Source organism: Equus caballus, chromosome 29 (assembly GCF_041296265.1).
Source record: "Equus caballus isolate H_3958 breed thoroughbred chromosome 29, TB-T2T, whole genome shotgun sequence".
In the NCBI taxonomy this organism is placed as follows: domain Eukaryota; kingdom Metazoa; phylum Chordata; class Mammalia; order Perissodactyla; family Equidae; genus Equus; species Equus caballus.
In genome coordinates this window covers 40,724,157-40,748,599 of record NC_091712.1, presented here as the reverse complement: position 1 = coordinate 40,748,599, position 24,443 = coordinate 40,724,157, and the positions used below count along the sequence as shown (strand labels likewise).

At 38.5% G+C, this 24,443-nt stretch overlaps 1 long non-coding RNA gene across 1 annotated transcript; it reads left to right on the top strand.

The window, feature by feature from the left end:
* The first annotated feature begins 1,792 nt into the window (after nt 1–1,792).
* On the top strand, nt 1,793–19,899 carry LOC102150432 (uncharacterized). The gene is made up of 3 exons (XR_289758.3): nt 1,793–1,914; nt 18,520–18,702; nt 19,480–19,899. It is a non-coding gene; the product is annotated as an uncharacterized lncRNA (long non-coding RNA).
* Nucleotides 19,900–24,443: the final 4,544 nt, after the last annotated feature.

The window sequence follows — 24,443 nt, the reverse complement described above, 5'->3', positions numbered from 1 at the left end:
TGCCTCCCAACAGCTTCTTGGACCTCACACTTCCTCCGCAAAGCCAGACTTCCATGAGCTAAGTGTGAGTCCATTAGAAACACATGCACCAAATGGTCCCTGGACCAAATAGTTACGAAGGTCACACTCAAGTGCTCCCATGATAAATACACCAATTTGGGGATTTGGGTGCACATCAAACAGGGCTAAAAGCAAAGAATTTAACACCTTGATGGGAATAGATATTACTTGTGTTCACTAATTCTAATGCTTAGTACTCATCTTAATGATTTATTTATTTATTTATTTTGGTGAGGAAGGTTGGCCCTGAGCTAACATCTATTACCAATCTTCCTCTTTTTGCTTAAGGAAGATTATCCCTGAGCTAACATCTGTGCAAATCTTCCTCTATTTTGTATGTGGGATGCCACCACAGCGTGGCTTGATGAGTGGTGTGTGGGCCCCTGCCTAGGATCTGGATTCACAAATCTCGGGCTGCCAAAGCAGGGCACGCCTGAACTTAACCACTATGCCACTGGGTCAGCCTCTAATGATTATTTTTAGTTTAGCTTAGCTTTTTTTATTTTAAGGAAGATTGTCCCTGAGCTAACATCTGTGCCAATCTTCCTCTATTTTGTATTTGGGACACTGCCACAGCATGGTTTGATGAGCGGTGTTTAGGTCCACACTCGGGATCAGAAACTGTGAACCCTGGGCAGCTGAAGCAGAGTGCACGAACATAACCAGTACGCCACCAGGCTGGCCCATGACTTTTTTTAAAACCAAGTCTAACTATCACTTAAGATAAAACATCCCCCTGAGGCAATTCTTCCAAGCAGGAAAGCCACCTCAGAATGGGAAAAAACACAACTAAACAACTGGAAGATGGACAACAAATCACACTTTCCATATAGACACTTCCATTTAGGCTCACCTGAAAGGTGAGATAGGCTGGGGTAGTTTTTATATAAGAAATGGCAATCAGGATTTTATGTTTGTCTTAGAGAAACTAAAGTTGATTTACACTTGATAAGTAGGATGTCATATGATCCAAATACAATAAAAATATATAACACCGTTACATTTAAATATCAACACTTTATGAACACTTCTCCCAAGGAATCTGCTCTATGACTTATTTCCATGTTATTGGGCACTGATTTTAACTGTTTTCATTTGTATTTGAGAATGCATGTAATCCCCAAAGATTTACCCTAGAATCTGTATTTTCAGAGGATTTGAAGTGACAATAGGTATTGTTCTCTTGATTTTATCTTTGTGTATAACTTTACCTGTGATCAATAGACCTGAGAAAAATTAAAGAAGTCTTGAAATCCATAAGCTTATGCCCCAATTCTCGCTCTGTGTATTCTTATATCAGAACCCTCTGTTGTATAACAGCATCTTTGACAAGCCCTGGGTTCTGTTCACCTCGTAAACCATCCCCAGAAGGAAGGCAGCCCACATGGCGTGGTTCTTCACCGTCAGAGATGGGTACAGTTCCAGGGCCGGATTACCATGTTTTGGCAAAAAGCAGTGAAACCTTGAGTGCGTGGAGGATTTAAAATCAATCTAATCTTTTGTAACACCACAATTTCACTTTTATTTTTCAAGTCTCCGAAGGATAAGGGATGGTTATTGAACAGAATATAAAGAGATCCGTAGATTGTTTTTCTAATTGGTGGTGTTTTCTTTTTAATGTGGCACTGGTGTTTTTCTTCTGATTTGAATAGGATCTTTCCTCAAGTAGGAGCAAGGGGAATGTGAGAGCCGCAAACTTTGTGCATTTCTGGGCAACTTGGCTTTGTAGAGACGGGATTGTATTACTGTGACATTTAAGGAGGGAAAAACAAGCTGTCCTGAACTGCGGCGGTCTCAGTTGTAATCTATTTTGAGACCATGTACTATAAGGATATCCCCGTTCACACAGGACTGGTGAGTTCCCCTCTGGCGGGTTCTACCCTTACAGCTGCTTGGCAATAAACAAAGTTGGCAGAGAGAGAGAATAATTAAAAATTAACTGCACCCAATTGGCACCGCGCTGCTTTCATTTTTGCATGCTTGTTTGATGAGGTGCTTTTCAAGTCTTTGTAATTGCGACATAAAATAAGGCCTCTGGTGATCAAAAGTTCTAAAAAAAAGGGGGTGGGAGGGAGGCATTCACCTTGGTTGTCTTCTTATCCTCTTTCCTGGATTTTTACTGCTCAACCTTGTTGCAGTTTCATAACTCCTGGGGGGATATTGGAAGAACGAAAAGCTGGTGCTACCACTACCAGATCAAGAATCCAGAAGATCTGATTTTCCTATTAATCCTTAAATTGCTGTGGAAACTTTCCCGGCTCTTTAGCTCAGCCAAAACAAGATTAGACAGGTTTCAGAGATGTGTTTTAACATTTGAATGAGAAAGAGAGGTAGAGAGAGAAAGAAAAGAGAGAGAGAGAAGCATACAAAATAGAGAACTAATTTAGTCACCCATGTAAATTTCCAAAGTAGTTTCTGGCCATAAATTTATTTAGTTCCACTCACATGGTTGATGGGTTGTTGCTCCTGGTGAGTGCCCAGTTTTAAGGAAGAGATCAATTCAGCACACCCTTTGTTATGGCAATTCCATGAAGGACCAGTGATATACCCAGTGGCAAGTTGATTACTTTAGATTCTTCATAATGAAGGACACTCTTCATTTTACAATACAGATGTGAATTTTCCTTCACTTGCTGTAACACTTCTGCCAGAATCACCACACATGGATTTTCAGAAAGTCTTATTAATCGCTACCAACAAATACTTTATTCTATAGCAAAGAAAGGAAGCAGACAGCTCACATCCATGACATCCACGGTCATTACCAGGAGCCTTATCTTCCTAAAACAGCTGAAAAAATGATAGATTGACCTGTTGGATGCTCAACCAGGAGACAACACCCTCTACATTTGGGTTGTGGTCCTAAAGAATTCTGTTTGACTCTTTGATTGACAGCCAGTGTGTTGTGTCGTCAACACCATAGGAAGAATTGGAAGCCATGGGACAGAGAGAAGAGCAGCCCCTCTCCCTGTTACATTAATAAGCCACTAAAAGCATTCCCACATTCTTGGGTCTTACAGGGTTTAAAGGTTAATTTTGACCACGAAAATAATGTTTGACCAGAGAACACAGTCACAGCCCTATCAAACTGTAAGCCAGGACAGCGCACGTGGTCAGTCTGGGCTCCTTCCAATGTTGAAAACAGGTGGGAAATGTATTTGTACATTGCTTTTTGTGAACATAAAACATATACACATTATATGTAAATATAAAAAGAAATGTACATTATTTCCATATATTATAAATATATCTTGAGAAAAAAAGAGAGAAATGCATCCATATTAAGTTTTTTGATTAAATAAATTTTAAGAATAAAAGACACAGTATTTAGAGGCATATAATCTGTTTCCCCAATGGTTCTGCCATTTATTAACAGTCTGATGATGGACAACTAACTTAATCACTTTTTGACTTGATTTCCTTGACCGCAAAATGGGACAATGGTAGTAGATGTCTCATTGGATTATTAAGAAGACTAAGTGACATAATTTATATAAAATCATAATTCATGTGAAGTACTTAGGACCTCTTTACAAGGAAATACTCAATAAAAATGATCTATTATGCTCATATATTTATAGAGATATATTTATGCACATATATGCATGTACATATCAAACACGAATGACAGATATAGATAGAGTGACCATTTATCATGTATTTTTTTGAATATTTTATTTCCAGGAAAATCACAGTGGCATTATAAACCTTCCTTAACACTTTTCAATTTAAAATTTACAGTTTAAAAATGACAGGCATGAAAGTAACAAATTGTTTTTTATATACGTAATTTATCCTCTGAACAATGTCAAGAGGAACAACCAAATATATTGCTGTTTTCAGAATTGAAACTTTAAACCTTTAATGTACGCTTAACTATTTTGCATTCCCCATATTATCGCCAGAGCGATTTTTCATTCTGCTCTCTAGATTCGTAAGTATTAGTAATGATGTTAAAATTATCATTCCTGAAAGGTTCTTGAGATTATACATTTTGTCAACCTTCAACTTTCAACCACATTTTTCTCACAGTTTTAGAATTTATAGAGCAGAATTTGCTGGGAACACATCTAGGGCCACTTTTTTTAATGGCTATTTGACTTTGTAAAAAGTTTACTTTGAAATTGGTACAGACTTTGTTCTAGTAAATCACTCGCCTCAAATGTTGTTACTGGGACGACAGCTCTCTCAGCCCAGCCTTCTAACCCACAGTCTGCCTTAATGTGGGAATTGTAGGACTATAATTAATCCTGAAGCACCCTGAAATATCCAAGATCATTTTATGGAATGTTTTTTAGCTGTATAATTCCACCTACACGTGTGCTCAATCTGTGCATTTTCCAAATATGGTTGCGAAACACAGATGAAAATAAGCTTGAAATAGACAGGAGAAAAGGAAAGTAAGTGAATTTAAAAGTTTAATGAGAACCAAAATAAGTTAATGGGGTTAGGAGTTTCTTTGCCAGTTTTTGGCCAATTGCAATTAATTAAGCCAGCTGTTATTAAGACTGAGAAGGGGGAATTTCCTCTGTTAAAGTTCTCGTAAGCCTCATAAAGACCAACCAAAAATTTTTTATGAGTTGTAGGCTATTAAAACTAAAGAAAATGTTGACGTTTAAATAGTCAAAATGCTCAATGGACAGATGCAAATACTAAAACTTAGAGATGTGAAGTGATTTTCCTAACATCCGCTGCATGTTATCAATAAAATTTGGACTAAATTCAGGTTGAGTTTTCTATCCAATGGTCTACACAATATACTGTATCTCAGATATGTATCTACTATCCTATGTCAGCCATAGCTTAATATTTATAATGTTGATTTCAAGGTACATGATTAAATTAACTTCAAAAAGAGAAGGTGGGGCAGCCGTATTTATGGGGGAATGCCAACTAATAAATGCAGTGGAATGATGGAGGTAGTAAAATCATCATTTAGCAACCACAATAGCAATAATTGATCCAGGAAAGAGTAATCAACGAATGCTAAGACGATTTGGTAAAAGTTTTTGGGGAAAAAGGATATTTGAACATCCTTTACCCCCATAGTTACCTTTACAGTGGAGAGAGGTGGCAGATGCTACCACAGCTCCATGACTCAAGTTAGCATTCCAAGAATGGGACAGATGTGTCTTCCAGTGTGATCAGCTGAGAGTGCACAACTCAGGGAGAATCTCTGCCAATAAAAAAACAAACAACAGACTCTTGAGTCTAGTCCTAAGGAAGCAATCAGAAATCCACAAATCAGGCAACAATTTGAAGATATTCTTCAAAAAACGTGAATGTTGTAAAAGACAAAGATTGAGGAGTTGTTCCCCCCAAAAACTAAAGAGACATGGTAGTTAAATGAGATGACTATTTCTAGATTGCATGTTGACTTGAAAAAAAGTGCTGAAAAAGAACTTTAATAGGGGCCGGCTCCGTGGCCAAGTGGTTGAGTTCGCGTGCTCCCCTGTGGCGGCCCAGGGTTTGGATCTTGGGTGAGGACATGGCACCGCTCCTCAGGCCACGTTGTGGCAGCATCCCACATCCACAACTAGAAGGACCTGCAACTAAGATATATAACTGTGTACAGGGTGGAGTTTGGGGAGATAAAGCAGAAACAAACAAACAAAAAGACTGGCAGCAGTTGTTAGCCCAGGTGCCAATCTTAGGGGAAAAAAACAAAAAAGAACTTTAATAGAATAATTAGTGAAATACGAAGTTGGAGTTGAGAATACACACTGGTGTCGTAACAGGATAAATTTTCTGAATTTGATCATTGTATTGTAGATATGTAAGTTGGTGGCTTTGTTCTTAGAAGATAGGTGAAGAATTATTTAAGATTGAAGGATTGGGGTATCTGCAACTTACTCTTCAATGAATTGACAAAATTAATGAGAATGGAACAAGGCTGGCCCCGTGGCCCAGTCATTAAGTTCGAGTGCTCCACTTTAGCAGCCCAGGGTTTCACCAGTTTGGATCCTGGGCACAGACCTAGCACTGCTCATCAAGCCGTGCTGAGGCAGTGCCCCACATAACAGAGCCAGAAGGACCTGCAACTAGAATATACAACTACTCACTGGGGGGCTTTGGGGAGACGAAGAAAAAGAAAAAAGAAGAAGATTGGCAACAGATATTAGCTCAAGTTCCAATCTTAAAAGCAAAAAAGAACGAAGCTATGAAGGAGGAGGAGGAGGAGACAATGGTGACTATACACGTACATTCAGAAAGAGAGAGAGAAAGAGAGAGGAATTCACAACTAGTGAATCTAAATGAAGGATACACACTTGTTCATTGTACAATTTTTGCAACTAGTCTATAGGATTGAAGTTTCTTCAATAAAACATGTGAAAATATTTTCATGATTCTAATGAAAATTTAACTAGAAAATTTCTATTTATATTACTATGCAAAGTAATATAATATAGATGATGTCTGTTCATTATGTGCTACACCCCACTTGCCACTCTCTGCCTGGAAGAAAGTATTCCTAGAAAGAGAAAAGGAGAGAATGCTGCCATTAGTAATTCTGCAGGACATTGGGTGGTGGAATGTGATACTTTTGTTATAGACCCTATAAAGTTGGAATGACCATATACTCAGTCAATTTAACCTAAGTCTCTATTAGCTATTGTAATGGTTAATTTTATGTGTCAACTTGGCTGGGCCTCAGTGCTTAGGTATGTGGTCAAACATTATTCTGGATGTTTCTATGAGGGTATTTTTAGACAAGATTTTTATTTAAATTGGTGAACTTTGAGTAAAGCAACATTGGCTCTTCTTGGTTCTACTGCAGACAGTCTTTGGATTCAAACTGCAACTCCTTCCTGGGTCCCTAGGCTGCTCTCTCATCAGATTTTGGTCTCACCAAAACTCTGCAATCGTGTGAGCCTTAAACTCCCTAAAATAAATCCTTTTCCAGAAACATGTCCTATTGGTTCTATTTCTCCAGAACCCTGACTAATATGTCTATCTGAAACACTTGAGGCAGGGCCAAATCTATATATATGATTAAATTTAAAAATTCCAGAAAAGTATCTAAAGAAAGAAGACAAAGAGAATGGGGAAATGACAAAAAGACAAGGAAGTAAAAAAGTTCAAGTGTTTTTGTAACACCGTTTCACCTGCTTTGTATCTTGCCAATATGCTGTTTGAATTAGTCATTACCTTCCCAAGACTATCTGGTTTTCTATTTATGTAAAAACACTTGTCCTAATTTTCATTTCTTCAGAGAGAGCAATCTTGATCTCAAGTAGAGAAAATGACTGATTGATTGATTCAGCCACCTTTTCTTGAGCACTCACTTTGCGTCAGGTGATATGCTATATGCTGGTGTCAAAAATGGACATGATCGTTACCTTCAACAAAAGTCTAGGAGAAGTTAGAATTTGTTTTGATTTCCCTGTTTCAGCAGGAAACTTGCATTTTATTTCTGTAAGCTATTATAGTTTTTTCTTCATCCCCAGTATTTTCAGATTTCACAAAACATGCTTTTATTTAGATCATTGCATTCATTTTGCTTGTAGGGGGTACAATTTCAATATGACAGTTTTGAGTTCTTCCATTCTAGCAATTTTTCTTGTACTATTTTTTTAACACATCTGTTTCTGTCATCACACACACATATGTGCACACACATGCAGACAGATATAAGGAGGGTTTCGGACATAATTGCTTGATACTCTTCTTTTATTACTTGTATACATATATTTTAAAACTGTTTCTCTTCTCATTTTACTTTTATACTAATTCAGAGAAATTTTCCTGACTTTATCAGCCCACCCTTGTACTGAACCATCAATTTCACTGTCTCATTTTAAACTCCTATGGCATCTTTCATGTGCCACGATTTCCCTTATTCTTGCCATCCTGTTTTTATTTAGTGAATGCATTGCTTCCTCTCAGTCTTCTGGGCTTATTAAGCATAGATTCTTTTATGCCCATGGTTCTCATGCTGCCCTGGATTTTTCCCTTTACATTTTCCAGCCCTGAACGTTAGTGTCTGGCACCTTTACCTAATGAGGCTGTGGTCTTTCCCACCATTTTTCTGAAGTTTTTGCTATGGAGCTTGAGCAGCTGGACCTGGGAAATTGCAACTTGCAGCCCTTACTCCTTCCAATTTCATTTCTTGAGTTGCAGCTCTCTCTGTGTTTCTCTTTGCTTTCAGATGCTTCCCAGCATCTTCATAGATATATTTTTTAAATTGATTCATTTAGTAATTGTTCACATGATCCCTTTACTCTAGCCTGACATGGTTTGGAAAACAGATGGTACCAATTTTTTGTTGATTTTCTTGTAGCCTTCTTTAAATAAGATATACTAAAAATAAAGTTAAAAAACTCTGCAGTGATTGGTGGCAAAGAATTTTTGAAAGGGTAAAGGTTAAGAGAGGAAAATCGTTCTCACTGAATTCAATTTTGCGTGGAGTCATTTGCCAGAAAATAAATTAAGGCAAAATTAAGTAGCATTTAAAGATGAAATTGTTATTGAACATCAGTGAGAGGACTGAGCAGGTTAAAAGTAAAATTGATTCGTGCCCATAAAGATGGAGACAGTTTCCATATTTCATGTATTGTGTCTTGTCAGCAGAGAAATGATCGCCACTTCGTTGTGTATTTAGTCCATCAACACCAGAGCTGGTCAGATGCAGAAGTCAATGTTTTATGTTTACGGGACAGTCAGGTTAGGAAACCTTTTCCGGAGTGGATTGTGCTTCTATTATTCCTCATACGACTCAAGTGTTCCTGTGGAAACACTAAATGTCTGTGCTTCATTTTCTTTTATGACCAGTTTTCCATTTTGTAGCTATGAACTGTTACAAATTGGTATTTACTTGTAATTTGAGAATTTATAATGTATAATCCCCCAATAAAAGAAAATAAGCCACTTTTATGATTTCTTATTTCAGTCTGTGTATTTAGTCCTAGTATTAATATATACATAATATAAATTATATTATATATATTATATAAAAAAATATATATATATATATAATTTTTTTTGGTGAGGAAGATTGGCCCTGAGATAATATCTATTGCCAATCTTCTTCTTTTTGCCTGAGGAAGATTGTCGCTGAGCTAACATCTGTGTCAATCTTCCTCTATTTTGTATGTGGGATGCCACCAGAGCATGGCTAGATGAGTGGTGTGTACGTCTGCCCCGGGAAACAGAACCTGCAAACCCCAGGCCACTCAAGCAAAGTGTGCAAACTTAACCACTACTCCACCGGGCAGGCCCCGCAGACACTATTTTAAGGCTTGCTCTTTTTAATATTTTTATCATTTCAAAGAAAAGTAATCTTATTTTCTATAATTTAAAAAAAGGCCAGTTTAGTATGTATATTTTCTTCTACACTAATCAGAGAAATAATCACCCAAACTGATATGACTGATCAAGATTTCTTTTCTAACAAAATGTTTCAAAATAATGTCCATTTTATTTTAAATTTATATTTTGTTATTAAGTGAATATTATAGATTTTTTAAAAGCTATTCAACTTGTTTGTGCTGGCAAGTAATGTATCCTTATGTAGCAACCACAAAATTCCTACTGTAGTCCTAGATTCATGTAATTTAAAACTTTATACTCATTTGCTAATCATCTGCAGATTCTTTTATGGGCATTCTCTGATCACATATTTGACTCATTTAAATTGAGATATCCTGGGTTTTTTCTTTTTAATGTGTATTTCTTTATTTCCTAGTTTTACTTTTATTTTTAATGTTATTTTTGTTTCCAATGAGTTTTTAATTTCTAGGCCCAATCTAACTTATTAGAAACATCTAATTTATTAACTTGCATTCACTTTTTTGAAGTTCTACTCTTTTGAATCATTTCTATTTTCTTCTATTTCTTTTAGAGTTATAGGATTTTAAAATCCAAGGTCATCTGAATCCTGCTTTCAACTCTTCACTATTAGGAAAAAGAAAAATACTTGGGCTGGGCACATCCTTCATGGTGAAGCGTGATCCTAGCAGCTACAGATATTTTTCATTAATATTAGTGGTGTTGTAGACAAGAGAATCTGTAAAATATAAGAAAGTGATATTCCAAGCAGTGCTATTTAGTGGTTTTCAAATAGCTGTTATTTGTCATCCTTCTCTCAAGGATTATTGATTTATGTTGAGCTATATTAAAGCAAAATTAGGTCTCTGCATTTGGAGTCCAAATACTATACTTATCTGCATGCTCATAGTCCCACTGGTTTCAGAAGAAGGTGGACATTTATTCTTTTGGTGTGTTTGAACCTAAAATCTGCACAAAGTATGTGCATGCCTTGGACAGTGTTATGACTTACAATCTTTTCCCCTGTTTAATATATCACATGTGATGAGAAAACATGACTCCATCCTCAACTTTGGGGGTAGTCTGTGAATTAGCTGAGCAAACCAGAGCAACGTCATCAACTCTGCCGGGATTGGGTGGCGATCCCAGGCTTATGCCAGGCAACACACAGCAAGCCCTACTCATATGTTAGTGGTTCAGGGATGGGCATGAAACTCAGCTGGCCTAAAATGTGTGAACTGAAAGACTATTCCATGATAAGGAGAAACATTTCTCTCTTCGACTTAATGTTGTAACACTTTATACTAAAAGAATTCTCTCCACATTTTTTGGTTTATCTGATTTCAGATTGTTGACATAATTAAGAATTCAGGCTAGGGATGGCCCCTTGGCCAAATAGTTAAGTTTGCATGCTCCACTTTGGTGGCCCAGGGTTTCGCCAATTCTGATCCTGGGCACAAACATAGCACCGCTCATCAAGCTGTGCTGAGTCACCGTCCTACGTAGCAGAGCCAGACTGACCTACAACTAGAATATACAACTAGGTACTGGGGGGGCTTTGAGGAGAAGAAGAAGAAAGAAGAAAAAAAGATGATTGACAACAGATGCTAGCTCAGGTGCCAACCTTTAAAAAAGATTTCAGGCTAGTTGTTTTTTTAATTGTTTCACATTCTGGATTTGTCTAATTGTTTCTCATGATTAGATTCAAGTTTAAGGTATTTTTGGCAAGAATACTCCATGAGCGATTTGTGTATTTCCTCAAGGTTAAGGAGCCTTCAAGAGTACCCTCACTTCAGACACCAGTTGCAAGTTCTGGGGCCCCCAAGACCACATTCAGTTTCGATAATTTTCTAGAACCCGCATTGAAAGCTGTTGTACCCACAGTTACGGTTTATTACAGCAAAAGGATAGAGATTAAAACCAGCCAAGGGAAGAGGGGCATGAGGTAGTATCCAGGAGACCCCCATACAGGTGCTTCCAGGTGTCCTCTCCCAGGGGAATCGTGGACAGCACTGACTTCTCCTGGCAATGATATGTGACAGTATGCATGGAATATTGCCAACCAGGGAAGCTCCCCAAGCTTTGGTGTTCAGAGGTTTTATTAGGATTCTGTCAAGTACACATAATTGACGGTCCATTTGACTGATCTGTAGTCCCAGAGTCTCCTGAAGTTGAGTTGATACAGCACGGTCCAAGGTCCCCACCATAAATCACATTGTCAGACTATCTCTGTGGCCCAGGACCAAGGTAAACAAAGATGATCTTATCAAGTAGGTGTTAGAGATGACCTCCTAGGAGCTGAGGAGAAAGGCCAGACCTCTCTTTGGTCTTTGGTTAGTTCTTCACTATGCAAGCCACTCCCTGCCCTTCGGCCGTGGCTCTCTTACAGCAAAACAATCACACTTGTCTTGGCATCTACATGAAAGATATGGCAATGGTATCACTCTGGATATGCCTAACATTTGGAAGATCCAATGTTGTGTAGGGATAGATTCAAAGAAATAACTAATTCATCCTATAAAGACATTACATAAACTTTGGTATTTTTGCGCTAATTTGATAATTCATTTCCCTCCTTGATCTACTGCTATTTGGACCTTTAGTATTAAAAAGTTGTGCAGAGCTGCGTAGCATAGAAGTTAGCTGATGGTTAGCTAAATCCACTTCTTGCTCAGGCCAGTCATTTTTCCTTGGTATTTCCACTGGTAATGTCAATGTTATTGGTGCTAAAGTCTGAGGGAACTTTAACTCAATTTCCTGATGCATTCGACCACCAATATCAGTATTACAATCTTATCAACCATACTAGTATTATGCTATATCATGATATGGTGGTAAATGTAAGCTGAAAAATGAAACTCAAACGATACGGGCCCATTACTAGAGTTCTACTCAGTCATCAACAATTGGTTCAGTTCCTCACCATATCACGTGACCAAAATGTCTCCTACAGTGATGCCACTCGGTTTCTCGGCTTTCATCCGAGCTTGTCAGGTTCTGAGAGCACCAGTGGGCTTGGCAACATGTAGCTCCCCTTGCAGGTGTTTTGTACAATTGAGCAAGACAACATCATCTCTTGCTCTGACCCTCTCATGAGGCATCAAGATAATATTGGATTTGCCTCATCGCATAGTCCATTTATTCCTCCTTTTACCCTCAGCTACTATTTCTCCTTTTTTCTATTTATCATTATTTTTACCAAACTTTTCCGTTTGGGGAAGGCATGTTAGGATTGGTCATTGTGCTGATCCGGAGTGCCAGCAGTAGTACTAGTCTAGCAAGTGCCTCCCCCACTGTCCATTCCCATTCATCCAGGGTTGGGGTGTGTAGGTACAGAACTAGTTAGTGGGCCAGCTCAATCATTAGGCAACACGGCTGCATTCAGTGTCAAACTCAATTTTGCTAGAAGGGTTGAAGGCGTAATCCACCCCGTCAGGTCTTTAGTTATTCTGACATAAAGATTTAAAGATACAGTTACAGTTGCGTGCATATGCGTGTGATGTGTGCCGTGTGTTTGTGTGTGCATGTGCACATGCATGCACTGTGTGGCATGTGTGTGCTGTATATGAGTGCTATGTGAACATCCGTGATGTGTGTTTACATATGTGAATGTGAGTTGACAAAGAATGCTCATGGAAGTAATGGGAAAAAATGGAGGCCGGTCCCTCTTACAATGTGTGGTGTATGTGCATGCATTGCTGTGTGTGTATGTGCATGTGTATGCACATGTGTGCATGTGTTCTGTGTGTGCATGTGCTGAACGGGGAGGTTGCAGGTAGTGTTCACTTTGATCAGAAATAATTTTGGTGTGTTTAAGATAAATTAATACTATTCTCCATAAAAAATTTTGTATCCTGACTTTTACTTTTACTTATCTATGTAGTAAGATTTTCCCAAATAATCGAATAGTGTTGTCATGGAAAACAGAATTTTCAAGTACTGGATAATTACAAGATACAGATAAACTATTCCTTATTATATTATTTCTCTGTTATTGAGAATCTAGATAGTTTCCACTCTTTCCCTATTGTAAACAGTGATGTGAGGAACATCTCTTTACAGACACGTAAATACATTTGGGAAGGATTTTTTACTTTATTGACATTAAATACATGGTCGTACGGCTGTCTTCTGCTCACTCACCATCTCTGCACTCTAATCCTATTTTCCATAATGTCCAAAGTTCCTGAGCCTTGAAATTCCCTACTGCAACTGTCCTCAGCACCTCATACTTAGCGCTGGATTATTTTAGTCATTTTAATAACTTTCGACAGTAATTTTTATATGATAAATCTTGCCTCTTATATCAGTTTGTAAATTTAGTGAGGACTATGATACTGCCCAGTATACCTTCCATGTCCCCATAGTCCTTGGAACAGCGCTGTGCTGAGAGTGAATGTTTGACAGACCTTAATTCAATCCGAGGGTCCCGGCACCAGCCCTCCGTGGAGAAGAGGCTTTCTCTGGCTCCCCTCACATTTCCCACAAAGTGTTATTTGAACCCTCCCGGGATATTTCATGTTCTAGATGTATCATGAGATTACACAAACTACAGGCAACTTCTGCAGACAGTTTGCAATGATAACGTACTTATTTCCCATTTTCTTTCTTCCAACTGAACGTTTGAAGCCATGTATCAACCCACGGTCTCCAAACAATGTTCTTCAGGGGAAAAGAAAAACATGACTTACTGCTATTTCATCATCAGAGCAAAATTTTCTTCTTTGAGTTAACTAAGTTTTGTTCTTTGGATTATGATAAATTTTACACAAAATTCTTCAGAGAATTTAAATAAATGCCATATACCCTAAGCTTTAAATAGTATATATGCATAATTATATAAATTCATAATAAATAATATGTATATATCCATAATGTCCTTGGTCAAGTACTTTTCCCATTAAGAACTTGCTGTTGTAAGTTCATATTGTTATGTGTTTCTACATTATTTTAGACCACTTTCCCTCATTCTTTTCAGTCCCCTCAACTTGATCTGTATTTCTCTTAATGAAATAGAAGAATAATATCATTTACTACCAGTTGAAATACTACCATATTTTAAAATAACTTTTTTATAGGAAAGCAATGCTTTTTCACGGATAGATCGAAAAAGTTCAGTGAAAGGTGAAATGAAACCCATCTTAGTTTTCCCACTTCTTGTAACAACATATCCCCATGAGTACAGTACTAATTTGTACAAGTAAACAAAAGTAGAGATAAAAAAGATAACAAGTCAACCACTGACTGCGCTGACTCTGAATGTACAAACCCATGAGGCTGAGATACACATTTTTGCTGCCTCTGATCAAGCTAATCAACCCGACAAGCAAGACCTCTTTCGCTATAGCATCAAATCATCCTCATTTGCTTTGGTATAGCCTCTCAATTATCATTAACTTTTTTACATCCAAATATGAAAATTGCATTTAATAAAAACACACAAAGGAAACAAACTCAATTCAGAGACAACTAGAATCATCAGGAGAGATACTAATAAATGTGTTGTTGATGACAAATCTACTAAGGATTTTCCATCAAATCTGCTGCTTCTAACACAGACACCTTTATTTACACAATGTCTTAATTTATTACTTCAATTTATTTGCCAGCCTATTTTATTTGTAGGCTTAGTCTAATTTTAACACTGTCAAGAATAATTCAGAGTCCCGGGTAAGTCTACTTAGAAGAGAGAACCTACGTTAATCTTTTCTGACATTAATAGAATTAGACCTTATTAATTCTGACATGATTTATTTCATATTGTGTAAATACTAAGTGCAGGCATCATGTTCTCATTGAAACAAGTGTTTTACATGCTTCATATACCACAATTTAAAACATGAATTGCAAGTGAGCCTTGAAAACAATTTGAAATTGCTTAAATCTTGTCAAACTTAGAAAGATTATTACTGCCGAATGGGAATACTAAATGCTGGCAAAGAATGCTGTTGGAAGCAATGGGAAAAAATGGAGGCTGGTCCCTCTTATAAAAAAGTAGAGCAAATGCTTACATTCAATGTATTGTAAATATTCAAGCAGGTATTACTTTTAGGTAAAGAAATTCTTCCTACTATACCTACATGAGTTTAATGCATATTTGTTTTTTCTTTTTATATAAAAAGAACGGAAACTCAGATAAATTAACGTTTGTGTTTTGTTTTGTTCTATTGTTTTCCAGTCAGGAAGGATGGTTTTAAGGTATAATTGCCAGGGTTGATGAAAACTGGGTCTGTTTGAAAGAAGAGTTATGACAGGGATAGAAAATTAGAAAATTTACCTGCCTTACAATTTTTACTTCTGTTTACCTGAGATAGCATGTCATATATCCTGGCATATTTTTGTTAATGAAAAAGAAATTATGCCTAAGGTTGTTTGTCTAAATTTCTGATTGCTTAGGGGAGTTTTTTAAAGAAACAACTGAGATGGCTGAGGGTTTACCCACTTCTGCTGGACTTGCTGTTAAACAGCGGTCTTATTTTTACTTCTTTGAACATTGACTCGGGCTGACGTCATTGGCTGATTCATCGGATGATTTAGGCCAAACAGTTGACAGTCCTTTGGAGAAATGTTAAAGCACAAGAATGTTAGAATTACGTCTTTACAGGACGTGGTAATCTACATCTAAGTTACAGATGTGTGGAAATCGTTTGAACTACTTTATAAGCACTATATGATGAAAAGGAAATATTAATATTGGCTTCCTTCAAATGTAAGTGACTTGATCTATGATGTGAAGAATTTTTTAAAGAGTAGAAAAGGATACTAGGTCGTTGTTCTTTTGAAATGAGAGAAGAGAGAGCATTTCTCTTAAGCTCCAATTATTTATTTTCCAGAAACATATGGGGGAAATTATTGGACAAAGATTTCATACTTCTAGAATAGTTTATTTTGTGCTGTCAGTTGGAGTGTGAATTACACAAATGACTGAAAACAAATAAAGGGATTTGCCCATTTGTACATTTTATATAATATCCATTGTTAACTTGAATTAACACACCTTATCCAAATTCTAAAAGCATACACCAAATTAGAGTTTATTTATTTTTATATATCATGAGGACTATTTTATAAAGCAATTATGCATTTAAGATTGCCTTTAAAATGGCCGTTCCATACATCAGTGACAACACAAATTAAGTTTTCCTTAATTTGGTGGGAGCAATGATGTTATGATGACAGAAACAGTACCGATGACAACAACATTTAACTCCTTAGAAACATGATCTCTGAAATGGTAGGCTTTACAAATGAGAGCACTAGTTCATTGGAAAATCATTATTTTACAGGTAGACAACACCCTAGGGCTAATATAAGCCTAAGATCAATGCAAATGCTAGGAAGGCCCAGGGTCACACACCTGTACCTAAAGCCCAGACCTCATTTTGCCATCTAATTCTTACTCTACTATAGCATTTTGCTCCCTTGAAATGTATCTGAAAACTGACTATTTTAGGAATATCAAGTGGAATAATACTATGTGTTTAGTATATTTGTTTTAAAATTCTTTTATTTATTTGTGATTTTATTAGCATATATCTTTCTCAAATTTATTTCTTACTGCTGGATAGCATTTTTGGGATTTTTTTTTCCTATGTTTCTGTATCACTTCTTCCCTTTACACCATAATTTCTAATATCTTTTGATTTCCCCCATGTTTTAAAAAATAACCAATGAAAATGAAAAGGACCTCAAGTTGTTCTCTTGTTATAGAATTTTAAATGATCCTTTGAGGTAATGGTCTCTATTACAAAGCTTCAATCACTCTCCGAGATATCAGTTTCTATAGATTGAGCTTGGTTTATTTTCTTTTAAGTTGAACTCTATATATTGAGCTCAGTTTATCTTCTTTTAACTTAAAGCCAGAAGTCTTGGTATGGACATATGCTTTCATTTCTCTTGGGTAAGTGCCTAAGAATGGAATGGCTTTGTGATATGGTAGATTTACATTTGACTTCCAGGAAATTGCCAACTGTTTTCCAAGGCAGATGCACCATTTTACATGCCCACCAGCATCAAAGGAGAGCTGCAATCGCTCACATCTTCAGCAACATGTGGTGTAGTCTCTTTCTAATTTTAGCCATTCTAGTGGGTATTTAGGGGTACCTTATTGTGGTTTTAATTTGTATTTCTGTAACAATGAAATATACTGAGCATTTTTTCACTTGTTAATTAGTCATCCATATATCATCTTTGGTGAAGGGTCTGTTCAAATCTTTGCTTATTTATTTTGGTCAAATTTGCCGTCTTCTTGTTATTGAGTTGTAAGCAGTCTTTATATATTCTAGATACAAATTTTCTCTTGGACATATATTTCACACATATTTTCTTCTAGTGTGTGGCTTAACTTTTCATTTTTTAAATACTGCCACCTGAAGAGCAAAAGTTTTTAATTTTGATAAGTACACTTCATTTTTCTGTTTTCTTTTATGGTTTTTGCTTTTTATTTCATAGTTAAGAAATATTTGCCAAACCATAGGTCACTAATTCTCCCTTACGTTTTCTTTCAGAGTGTTTTATACTTTTTGCTCTTACATTTAGATATACAAATATTCATGACATGTTTATTTGTGGAAGCTAAACCTGTAAGCCACCCAAGTGTCCATCAATAGATTAAAGCATAAATAAATTGTATGTCCATAAAATGAATCCTACTTAGAAATGAAAATAAATGAATCATTGCTCCATGCAACCAAATAAATGAATCTCAAAATAATTATACTGAATGAAAAAAGTGAGCCAAAAAAAAATTCCATGCATATAATTCCATTTATAAAAATGCAAAATGCAAGCTAATCTAAAGTGACAGAAAGCAGAACAGTGGTTATCTGAAGATGGGTGGGCAAGGGGCGCAAGGAAGGATGCATGGGAGGCATTACAAACGGGCACAAAGGAATCAGCGGGAGCCAGACATGCTCATTACCTTGATTGTGAGGATGATTTCACATTTAAAATATATGCAGTTAAGGAATATCAATTACACTGAAATATAACTGTAAAACATAAATAATAAATACATATTAATTTAAAGGAAAATACAAAACAAACTCATCATTACAATGCTATCCTTAAAACTGAACCCAGTTACTTTGTATAGCTACTTTTTTAAGGAAGAAAACTGAGATTTGAGGGCTTATTGTATGGCAGATTTTGTACTAAATGATTCATATAGTTTATCTTGTTTACTCTCCACAGCTATCCCATAAAATAAGGATTAATAGGCATCAGGAGAATTAGCACCAGAGAGGGTGATTGATTGTATGCCACCAAACAGCTATGAAATAACAGAGCCAGGAGTGATCATGACAGAGGAAGACAGCCTGTTCACTGCTCACCTCTTACTCTTCACACCCACAAGAAGACCTACTATGTGGCCAGGTGACAAAGCAAGACATGGGGTGCTGTGATTTTGGAAATGTTATGCTTGTTCCCAAGTTGTGCTTAGGGAGCCCAGCTCTCTGTGTTTGTCTACTCAAGCAATCAGACACAGATGGAGAATCACAATCCTCTGCAGGACACAGCAGCCAAGCTGTTAGTTTAGTCCTACAAGTGAAGAAGAAATCTTCTGGAGGCAAGATGAGTCTGACAGGGCAGGTCTAGCAACAACCAATGGGCGCAGGCTGGCCAGGGAGACCACACGTGGTCAGAAGGACCACGCCATGCAGCGCCTCCATCCCGGGCTTGCAGACAGCAGCCCTGGGATCCAGCAGATCTCATAGTGGCCTCAGGGAAGGCGGCGTCCTGAAAGGATTGGCTCCCAGATCCCTGGAGAGAGCTTTTCAGGCTCCTGCTCCAGAGCAAACTGGGGGCCAGATATATGATCAAGGCAGAGCCTCAGGCATGGATATTTGTCCTAATTCCTGATATCCTGTCAGAAATTTGCCAGGGGTTCAGTGTTCTTGATGACGACCCTCAGTATTCAGACCGAAGGGTCTCCAAATTGTCCTTGAGTACAAAGTGAATGAACTTTCAGGTCCAGAGCAAATCAAATGTACTGGTCAGAATTCAATTAGCTCAACCCAAATCGAGGCGGGATGACAAGAGGCAGTATACATGAAGATTACGGCATACTCAGTGACAAAAAGTGAATAAGACACAAAAAAGGCACAGAAGAGTATCTGATGTGCTCTCACCTTCTCTGCTTTTTATTTTCAGTAGACTACCGAAGGGTGGCAGAATATGCCACGCCAAACTATGCCACTTTGGCATAAGGATAATTTTGGCTAAAGGCACTTAAAAAAAAAAAAAAAAGCAAGAGCAAGAAGGGTGCTCTGACCTTCCTTCTCCTTCCTGGAAGCGGGAGACAAGACCCCACATGGAAGATGACCTCCCTGTGCCTCCGGAGGAAAGTAACTTCTTGTCATCAAGGATGGGAAGTTGAAGTGGAGAGAATTCTGCACAACAGAGCTGTTAAAATAATCCCCATCTTCCTTCGGCCTCCTCATGTATTTTAGTTACTTTTCCACAACTGCTATCTCTGTTCAACCTAGCATAAAAGCATTTAGATTTTGCCACTTCTTGAGGTCTTCATTACTGCGGGGCGCTCCCACATCAGTAAAGCTTACATTAAATGAAGCTGTGTGCTTTTCTCTTGTCTATCTGTCTTACGTCAGTTTAATTCTCAGGCCCAGGTGAGAACCCTCTGAGAGTAGAGGTGAAACTTTGCCTCCCCTACTACATTAAAATGATCTTTTTGTAGGGCTATCTCTTAAGTGTATCAAGGTTCTGATGCATAAAAGAAACTAATCAACAGAAATATTGAGTATTTACTTATAGACTCAGTTCTTTAGTAGGCTTTGTGAAACAAAATATAATTTGTAAGCCACACCAAGAACTAAACTCTAGGACTATTTGGTGCCAGTGGGTCACAGCATGCAAAAGGAAGTGGGAAATAACAGTGCATGTCATCCTTGAGTAATTGCTACCTTCTCCATGAGTGATCATAGCAACCAGATGGCAAATGAGACATGACCTGGAGGGATTCTGGACACCTTCAAGGAGGAGGTGAGTCTTGAGCAAGACCATGACAGCTAGGCAGCATCCCATGAACAGAGAGCTAAGTCTTTGCCACAGAAGACAAATGGAAAATGAGTAGCCATTATTCCAGAAATTAAGTCAGAGAACTCTGATGTGGATTAAATAAATGGTGTTTTGGTTTTTGAGTAGAAGATGATGTTCTCTATAGCTGATGGAATTTGAGACATCAGTGGATTAACATTTTAATTTAAATATTAACATTTTAAATTCTATCTCAGTTCTTTGAATTACAAATCAGAACCATGTTATATTTGTACACAGAGAGATCATGGGTTTTCTTACCTTGAGTCTTGCTAACCGTGTCCCAGTTACAGAGCCTTTGTAGTACAGGATAAAAGCTGAAGAAAAGAAGGCACACAGGCTGAAACCAGCCAACACGTTACAAAACCATATTTCAGATTGGAAGTTTCTCTGTCAAATTGCTGTCATGTAATCAGATATCTCCACTGCCAGACATAAATGTATTATCTGTTACATCACAAGGCTGACCTGAACCTTGAAGTGATAAAACTGATGAATTCTTGAAGTATGTTAACACTTTAGTAAATGCTTTATAAGAAGGCAAAAAGGGAAAAAAGCACTGAAAACTAACAAACTATAATCAGGTGTTAGGGAAGACGGAAGATTCAGTATCAATCCCTCTCACTCCCTTCCAGGTAATGGTTACCCTAAACCATTCTTCCATCGGTGGGCATCTCTGCTCCAAAAAGACGGGAGAAAATGTCCACTAGGTAATATATTTTGGCTTTTGTAGATATTTTGCCAGAAATTTTGTAAGTGGTTCTGTCCCTGGTGAGGAGTTGAATGCAGAGTCTAATGGAGACCCCCTTTGTTGCAGAGGTTTGGCAGAAGAGGGAAGGAACCAAGCATAACAGCTGGTGCTCGGTGTAGCTCAACAGTTAAAATGTATGTGTGGTCAACACAAAGAATGAGCAAGGCTCTTGTACACAGTGCATTCCAGGCATGTCACTGAAAAGGGAGTTGCTGGGCTCCTGTATTAAAAACACCCTTAAAAGTCAAGTATGGCTACATTAAATATGAATGGTAAGAGATCCCACAGATAAATGACGACTCTGCATGATGTATTACTTACTCCGCCAACCCTCACTTTTCCGCCATGTTGGAACAAAAGCTGAGAGAAGGAAAAGAAAACAGTGAAGATCGTTGCAGGGACATGAAATAACATGGGCGGTCATTTCGTATCTGTGTCTGGGAGTGGCCTTTGATTTCTGAATGTTCCTTCGTGTCTCCTGAATCTTCCGGGAACTGTAACTTGGAGAGAGACCTATGTGAAGTTTGTGATATTTGGAATTGTAAGTCAGAGAGAAAAGTATCTGCCATTTGTGATATTTGGAATCAACAAATTAATTTTACTAAATTCACATCTCTTTAATATTAATTGGGAATGACCTCAGATAATAGATTAATATTTTAGAGAAGTCAAGTTTGGCTAGGTAAGAGAAATTCATCCCAAGTACTAAATTTCTTTATGGTTTTGTTCATCAGGAGGTATATGAAAACAGCCATTATTATTGAATATAAAAATCAAAGAAGCCCAAAGGCAGACATTTCATAAAAGATCTTTCCTGGCAAAGAGATGGCCCTCCAGTGTCATAGCATAAGACGCAAGGTGGACATTGGGCTTTGGCCTGTCCTTGATCTCATCTCAACCTTGCTTTCCAGCTGCCTTCTACAAGCTGCTAGTAATAGGTTACATTTTCTATTTTGAGAGTAATTTTGCTTTCGTTACTACTTCCAGCAACTCTGGGAAGGAATCATGGAAGTCATTCTCGGATCAAGAGAGGGCGAGTGACTTGTTGAGAACACGGGGCTAATGCGTCGGGGTAACAGACATTAGATCCTAGGTCTTCTGCCAATTTGTTCCATGTTCTTCTCTCTTTGCGTGAGACCAGGGACCAGAGATATGTGAATCGTTAGCGCAGGAACTGTCCAATAATGGTCAGAAGACACACAGGAAGTTTAGTATCTCTAAGTGTCTCTATTGTAAAGATGAGATTTTAGGTACTTTAGAAACTACTTTAGGTTAGGTTTCCCTAGAATGAGAACCTAATACAAGTATTTGGGAGGGAGTCATGGCAACACCATCAGGAGAGTGGAAAATAGAGACAAGAAAGGGAAGAAACCAAGTGACGTTGTGACTGAGTGGATTACTGGGGGGCAACTGCACTCAGTTCCTGGGGCCTCTCTGGGAGACACTGTGGGACACATCTCTGAATTATCCTACCATCGGGCAAGGACGCTGGGATATTTATGCTCCAAGTCCCACCTATCAAGCCTGCCCGAGGGGCTCCAACACCCAGGCACCTCCCCAGGTGGGCTGGGCAGAAGCCCTCAGGGCAGAGCTTACCCTGCTCTGGGAGGATGCGGTGGTGACTAGTCCGGCACCAGACGTCTCCATGGGCACCAGTGAAGATGGACCAGAACGGTTTGGGGCCAGGTAGCTACAAAATTGCTGCAAACTGAAATGTTTTCTTAAAAAGACTGTAATCTAATAATCGGAATAACCTTCCAAATTCTAATAAAGTCAAGGTGTTACAGGCTTTTAATTAATACTGGCCCTGAGATCGGTTCCCCTATATTGAACTCGGCGTATATGGGCTTAAAATCAAAAGCACTCATCCCTGTTCTCTCCTTCTTTAGTTACACTCTTATGAAATATCTGTTTCTTTAACCTTTGACGCCCTGAGCTATGCAAGCAAACGCAAGTTACAAACTGTTCAAGCCCACATGGCCTGATGCTGGGCTCATGGTAAAGTTTTGGCTAATCATGCATCCTTGAAGTTTATTAGAGGGAAATTGATGTCCAGAGAATGTCAAGAAGCTGAAGCTTCCCAGACTCCAACTCCTCTGCTTCCTGGCATCAGAATCCGCCATCCACCACGAGGCAGGCAACCAAGCACACTCACCTGCAGATCCCCTTATCTCATCATCCCTTCTCTACAAGGAGCCTCCCAAGGCCAAACGCAGGCTGGTGGGAAAACACTGAATGAGCAAGGTCACAGGTTCCGCCTCCCTACCAAGTAGCAAACTTTTAAAACCCCTATCAGCTTTGTAACGGGGAGCCAGCAGTTCCCAAGGCACTAGCCTGCTATGAGCTCACCCTTTACCTGGTAAAGAAAATGAAAGCTGATTTTCTTTTTCACCCGAAACTTTCTTCTCGCTATTTGGATTGGCGACAAGTGCAGAGACTGAACTTTCGGTAACAAAGGCAATTCGGAAGTACACCTGCTGTCTCAGAGGGACCCCTTCCACTCTGAAAAGTGTGCTGGCACCCCACAGAGAAGGCTCAGAAGGGGTGGTGCTGTGGTCTGAGTTTTTGTGCCCTCTCAAAATTCATATGTTAAATCCTAACCCCTAAGGTGATGGTATTAAGGGGTAGGGTCTTTGGGAGGTGATTAGGTCATGAGGGTGGAGCCCCTCATGATGGGATTAGTGTCCTCATAAAAGAGACCCCAGAGAGCTCCCTTGCCCCTTCTGTGGCACGAAGACCCAGTGAGAAGGCAGCTGTCTGTAAAGCCCCACCAGAACCCGACCGTGTTGGCATCCTAGCTTCCAGCCTCTGGAACCGTGAGAACTAAATATCTGTTGTTATAGTAGCCTGAACTGACAGAGACAGGCGGGTAGGTATAGCTATAGAGACAGGCGGGTAGGAATGACATGTTTAGGGGAAAAGAATATCAGGCAGTGGGATCAGCATAAGCCAAGTTGAGAAGCTTGGCTGAGGGTCAGGAGCAGATCACTTCTGTCAGAACAGAAAACTCACAGCAGGGCCAAGTGGACACCAATGCTAGGAAGGCTTGCTAGGGTCCTGATGTGGGAGTGAGGAATCTGAATTTGATCTCGTCGTAAATGGCGGGCCAGTGAAAGCTTTTGTTCTGGAGGGAGAATCTCAGAGCAAATGTGGAAGCTTAGTCCTGATACCTGATGGTCCAGGGGGAGGGGGAGGTTTGGGGGGAAAGAGGTGTGAAGAGGGAAGGACGCGTTTTACTCTCAGCTGACGTCACCCTTGTCCTCCACTGTTTACATAAAAACAAATGAAAATTGCTTTAATGTCCTTCTTT